Source organism: Mus caroli, unplaced genomic scaffold (assembly GCF_978045245.1).
Source record: "Mus caroli unplaced genomic scaffold, Mus_caroli_1 scaffold_20, whole genome shotgun sequence".
NCBI classification, from domain to species: domain Eukaryota; kingdom Metazoa; phylum Chordata; class Mammalia; order Rodentia; family Muridae; genus Mus; species Mus caroli.
Genome location: NW_028227275.1, coordinates 8,142,704 through 8,148,598, shown reverse-complemented (window position 1 = coordinate 8,148,598; position 5,895 = coordinate 8,142,704). Strand labels below are relative to the sequence as shown.

Here is a 5,895-nt window from a genome sequence, read left to right as displayed (position 1 = left end):
GACGGACATCTTTGAGCTTTTCAGTAAGTGGGAAGGTGGACTCAGACTCCACAGGCAAAGTCAGGACCCACATGTACTCTTTGCCTATGTAGTATGGATGGACAGACAGACAGACACACACATCAAAGAAACTGAGAATACACTTTTCTCTATGATCTCAAGCCCTCTGTTGCCAAACACCTGCTGGACGATCCGCCCAAAGAAGCGGGCAGATCATTCAGCATCTTTCATGATGAGGTTGCACTGACACCCCTTTATCCATAGCCTTATTCTCTGCACATCATCAGGATGTCAGATGTGCCTCTGAAGAGTTCAGTGGTGAGGCTCAAAACCTGGAAGAAGGAGGTCTTCTTGGGCTCCAGACCAGTGTTCTGGCTTGGCACAGTGACTTCACGCAAGGCAATAGCCTTAGCCCCAGATGCACCTGATTGGCCAGTAGCAAGCTCTTGATCTCAGTTAGGTCCTCCTTGGTGAAGCCCACACGCCCTGCATATATGGCAATAGTTTCTCCAGATTCAGCTTGCATCCCAGATGCCCTGGAATGGCCTTGCACATCCTGGTGTTCTTGCCCATTAACGCCATAGCCTCCCTTCCAGGGGACATGCAGGTCTGTTGTATTTACTGGAGGCCTACATCGCCTGTCCTCACAAAAAGCCGTTTTGTCAGAAGTTGGACAATCTTATGGAAGTCCTTGGGTTTCCAAGTCATCTTCCCTGGGCATCACAGTGGTGAGTGTACCAGCAACTGCCACACAACATTTAAAATGATGTCACTCTCACAAGAATGTCTGAGGTCTCTTTCTTTTTAAACCTATTGTTCTTGACCTTCCTAACGCTGTGACCCTTTAATAGAGTTCATATTGCAGTGACCCCCAACTGTAAAATCAACTCTGTTGCCACTCCATAACTATAATTTTCCTGTTATGAACCATAACGTAAATATCTGATATGCAGGATATTTGATATGTGACCCCTGTGAAAGGGTCATTTGACCCATAGGTTCACCTCATAGGCTGAGATACTGTTCTAAACAATGATGCTGTTTATTCAAAATGTTTGCTGCAAGATGTGTGTGTGTACATATATGTATGTATACATATATATGTGTGTGTTTGTATGTATATATGTGTGTGTACATATATGTATATATGTGTGTATATATGTGTGTATATGTAAGCATATATGTGTGTATATATAAAAATAAAAATGAAAAATGTATCAGTTTATGAACAAAGAAGCTGGCAAATGAATGCAAACACATAATTATTTTAAATATATATATATTTAAGACAATTAACAGCACCTACCCAGGCACCTTCAATCAGATCACGTCACCCTCATGTTCCCTTCACACTCCCCTCGATGATCAGAGCCTGTGGGTGGCCAGAGTAGCCCCCACCAGAGCTTTCTATCTTCCTCCTATTCCAAAATCATTTTCGTGGGAGGAGGAGGGGTTGTGGCCGGCACAGGATTGGATCTGACGACTCTTAAATTGAGTTCACGTGAGTTTCTATGTGCTATCTCTGAGTGGCCTCTCCATGGGTGATTCTTATTTGTAGAGGTTGTTTGCTTGCTTGCTTAGTCGGTCATGATGATTTTAACCCACCAAATGGTAAATACAAATACTTTAAAAAGATAAGACGAGGACCTTGAGAGTGATAGCTCACTAATCCTCAGGGATTTATCAAGCCCGATTACTTAAGCAGTTGTCTGCCAGATTAGCTAAGGTAGGTCATTTGAAATCAACCATATAGGTCGCATAGTGCTAATAAAACATGCCAAGGGATCCTTGAGTATTGTGCCCTGATTACGTCTCCCTGGGGGATAGAAAACTCATTAGCATGAACTCCTTGTTAGTCCTTCCTGCCTTGCTCCCCAATTACTCTCCAGACAGGTTTGGCATCAAGGGGTGATCAGAATGTACGCAGTGTGATCAAGTTGCAGGGGAATGGCTCTTTTTACCCTCTGACTGCACACATGACGCCGTATAGTATGGGAAGCTTGCTAGGCTTCATTAAGTTTACCTTTCTGTCTGAGTACTTTAAAAAAAAAATTTGGATGACTGGGCTATGTAGAGAGCTCTCTATACATGTTTAACATTTCATATTCAACTGCAGATCGTATTTCCCCACCCAGGGGAGCATCCCCAAAGCTGAGAGATTGTTAAATTGGAAACAGCAGGGTTGTGTGTGCGCTCATGCGTGTGTGTGTGTGTGTGTGTGTGCGCATATGTGTATGTGTGTGCATGTTCCTGGGTGAGTGTGTGTGCATGTGTGTATATGCGTGTGCATGTGTGCATATTCATTTGTGTCTCTGTGTGTGTGCATGTATGCATGTGTTTGCATGTATGTGTTCATGTGTGTATGTGGGTGTTTGAGAGGGTGCCATTTTCTTTCTGAGGCAGTAAGTGGTAGAACCGGTCATTTAGGGAAAGTCTCTTAAAACTGGATAATTGATTTAAAATGCATCTTCCTATAATAACACCTTATATTTTTATAGTGCTTTGAGAAGTTCAAAGCACTTCCACATGTATATATTTCATTTGAACTTCACAACAAGCCTATAAAGCAGTTAGTTCTTCAAGCCACCTCCACCACTTGGCTCACCTGAGGCTTAGGATAGCAAGAAACTTGATTGAGGTCGTATAACCAGTTGGTGTCACAAAACCAGAACACCAAGATTTGGAAACGTAGGCCTATGTTTTCTTGGCAGAAAGCGTCTCTGTCACAGCTTGATCTGCCCAGAGCTCATGTGGAAGTTTGTGGCTACAATTTAATTGGAGAATACAAATCAGGCATGCTTAAACACTCTGTAGAAAGAAAGCCGTGTCTCTTAGATCATGACTGTGTCAGGAAAGGGGAACAGAGAATAGACTCAGTTCTTTCAGACAATGCAAATTAAAACACAAACAAAAACACTCTGTGATCAGTTGCAGGGCATTTGAGGGGCAATTCAGTCACTAAATTGTGCATTCATTTTTATTTTTTAAGAATCTATTAAGTACCTTTCTATAGGAAATGTTGAGCATTTTTGGGAAGATACAAAGAAAAGTATTTAATTTGGGGTTTTGTGTATGCTTTGAATTATGCAGATAATCACTGTTTTATTCATTGTTCACTACCAACTCATAGATGAAAAGACTTCCAGGCAGAAAAGTAGTATAAACAAAAACAGATGATGGGAGAAACTGGGAAAAATAAATTCCCTTCAGTTCTGTCCTGGTAAGAAGAATGTTGTTGTTGTATCAATGTGACAGAAACTCTCTTGCTAGGTACACAGAGCGCCAAAGTCGTAATGTCATCTAACATAAAGTATATTACAACACTAATGCTTCCTTGAAACATAGGGGGCTGGGCTTAGATTGGGGCCAGATTCTCCACCAGGAATACTGGTTCAAGACTGGAGAAAATATGCTAGTCTTCTACCCAAAGCCTTCAGCATCTCTAAAGGCCAGAAGTACATTTATATAATGCTTATAATGTTTTCATTTCCATGGCTCAAAAAAAAAAATCTTTTCCTTGTGGCAGGATGCAGACCAAAGGCATCAGTGTTCCCAAGGAGATAACAACACCTGGAAGATTCTATAAGATAAACATGAGTTTGCTAATGGGAGGTTGGGGTTTTTAACCCCTTGTTGGCTTTTTTTATTGTTTTATCTTTTTAACATCCCTCTTGACAATTTCTTTCTCTTTCTGGTACAAACATGTTCAAACCTGGAAGGCAAAATTTGTGCAGATACTATGTTTTAAGTACTAGTTCGTACATTTCTTTAGGGTATCCTAGGTGCACACAGACAATGGTGCTGACTGCAACTACTTTGTTTCTGTTGACAAGTCTTGTTAAGCCCCCAAAGTGAATGAATGAAAAGTGTCCAATTTCCAGCGTTTTATTTACTTGCCTTGCCTTCACCTGAAGAATGGGCATTCATCATTAACTCCAGCTCTGCCCATAATGGATTTCCATGCTTCCCACCTCTGAAGACGACAGGTGAGCTCTACCGTCTGTTCTAACTCACCGGATGATGCTCCAGCTTTTAAATAAAAGCCAGGTACAGTTAGCATGTCAGCAGGGTGAAGTGGTAGTCTCCTATGACGTCCAGCTCCCCTGGATGCTGAGGCAGGAGGACGATCTAGCAAGACTCAGGGATGAGCAGAGCGTTCGGTGGGAGCATGCGCACCTAAAGTCAGTGCTCCTTCACTCGATTTCATTCATCCTGATTCCGATCACACAGAAACACAAAGAACGACCAGCAGTAACACAACACGTATGACAGTGCTCCATCACCCAGGTCCTGTAACAGAAGGGCTGTGCTACAGAAAAATTGGTCACAGGTGGGCATACAATTCTAACTCAGGCGAGATTGCCTATTCACTTTACAAAATAACTATGTAACTAGCAAAAAGTAATTTCAGGATAGCAAATCAACCCCAATCACATTGAGAATGAAAATTTACTACCCATCCCCCCAGGCCTGGGGATCAAGCCCAGGATGTTGTGCCTGCCACTCAAGCACTCTACCAGCAGCCTCCTTCCCAGCTTGAGAGCTTTGGCCAACTCACACTTTAAGGAAAGGTAATTTAAAGTGGGACTCAGTGCACTTACTTAGACAACAAAAAGACAGGCGTGCCACAAAGTCATCTTTATTCGGGATTGGGAATGGCTCTTTTAGCATTCTCTTCCGTAGAAATTTCAGCCCAAATCCCACATTTTACAACACTGAGACCTAAGGGCCAAATGTTGTTAGCTACTTATTCAATACCATGCAGGTCATTAGCTAAAGCCATGGGAAGAAAAACAATGGCAGAATATTTTCTGGTTTTATCTGTTCTTATTTGGCGACCATGCCTCACACTCAATATAATGAGAAGGGTAATCGATAATCAATGCTTAAATGAAAGAATATTAAAAATAAAATTTGAGGCTATAGTGTGGGCTTCTGATGGGCAGGGCACATTCTAATAATCTAAATAGTAGATTTAGAAGCATTTAAAATAAACAAAACCACTTGGATTTCCTAATTTTTCTAATTTGCAAATTTTCACTCCATAGACCAGTATACTTGGTTATAATTTTCTAAAATTAATTTAGATATATTTTATTCTGGATATAATAGATTTTATAACATAGACATCAACACTGAAATCTATCAATAATATATTTTCTGATACTAAGTGCTAGTATCAAAAATATATATTAGAACTGGGTATAGTGGTGCACACCTGTACTCATAGAAATTGGGAAGCGGAGGCAGGCAGATTTCTGTGAGTTCGAGGACAGCCTGCTCTACATAGCCATTTCTAGGCCAGCCAAGGCTACATGGCAAGACCCTGTCTCAAAAAAAAAAAAAAACAAAACTACAAATACCTCACAGATTATGTATATATAATTAATGATATATAATTATAGATATAATATACAATATAAGTATATGTGTAAATATATAAATGTAAATATAAACATATATTAGAAGCTTCAGCTATATTTTAGGTGTTAGCACTCACATGAGGTTTATGTAATTAATCCTTTCGTACTTGTAGTAAATACTAAATAGTCTCTCTTTCTGTGGTTATTTAGTATAGTGGTTGGAAATGAAAGATTAGCACACGTGGCTGATTCATTTCAAGGCACACCGCTTTATTTTGGCAATTAACCCCAATATTAGGAGTAGAGAGAGGGCTCTTTAAAATTAGTGCTTCTAGCATTTCTCATTGACTCGCTCCCTTCACCCAGTTAATTTTAACCTTGACCTCCCACAGCTGTACTGTTTTGCTCAGTCTAAAAAAAAAAAATTCCTGATCTTCCTCTCCCCTCCCACCCCCCCCCCCCCCGCCCTTTACATCTGATGAAGCAACAGTGGAGAGGAAAAACCAAACCCATTCCTTTAAGAGAGATTCCG

General features: G+C 40.7%; 1 pseudogene; it reads right to left on the bottom strand.

The window, feature by feature from the left end:
- Positions 1-213: 213 nt before the first annotated feature.
- Positions 214-721, bottom strand: LOC110285334 (large ribosomal subunit protein uL10 pseudogene; annotated as a pseudogene).
- Between the last annotated feature and the right edge of the window lie 5,174 nt (positions 722-5,895).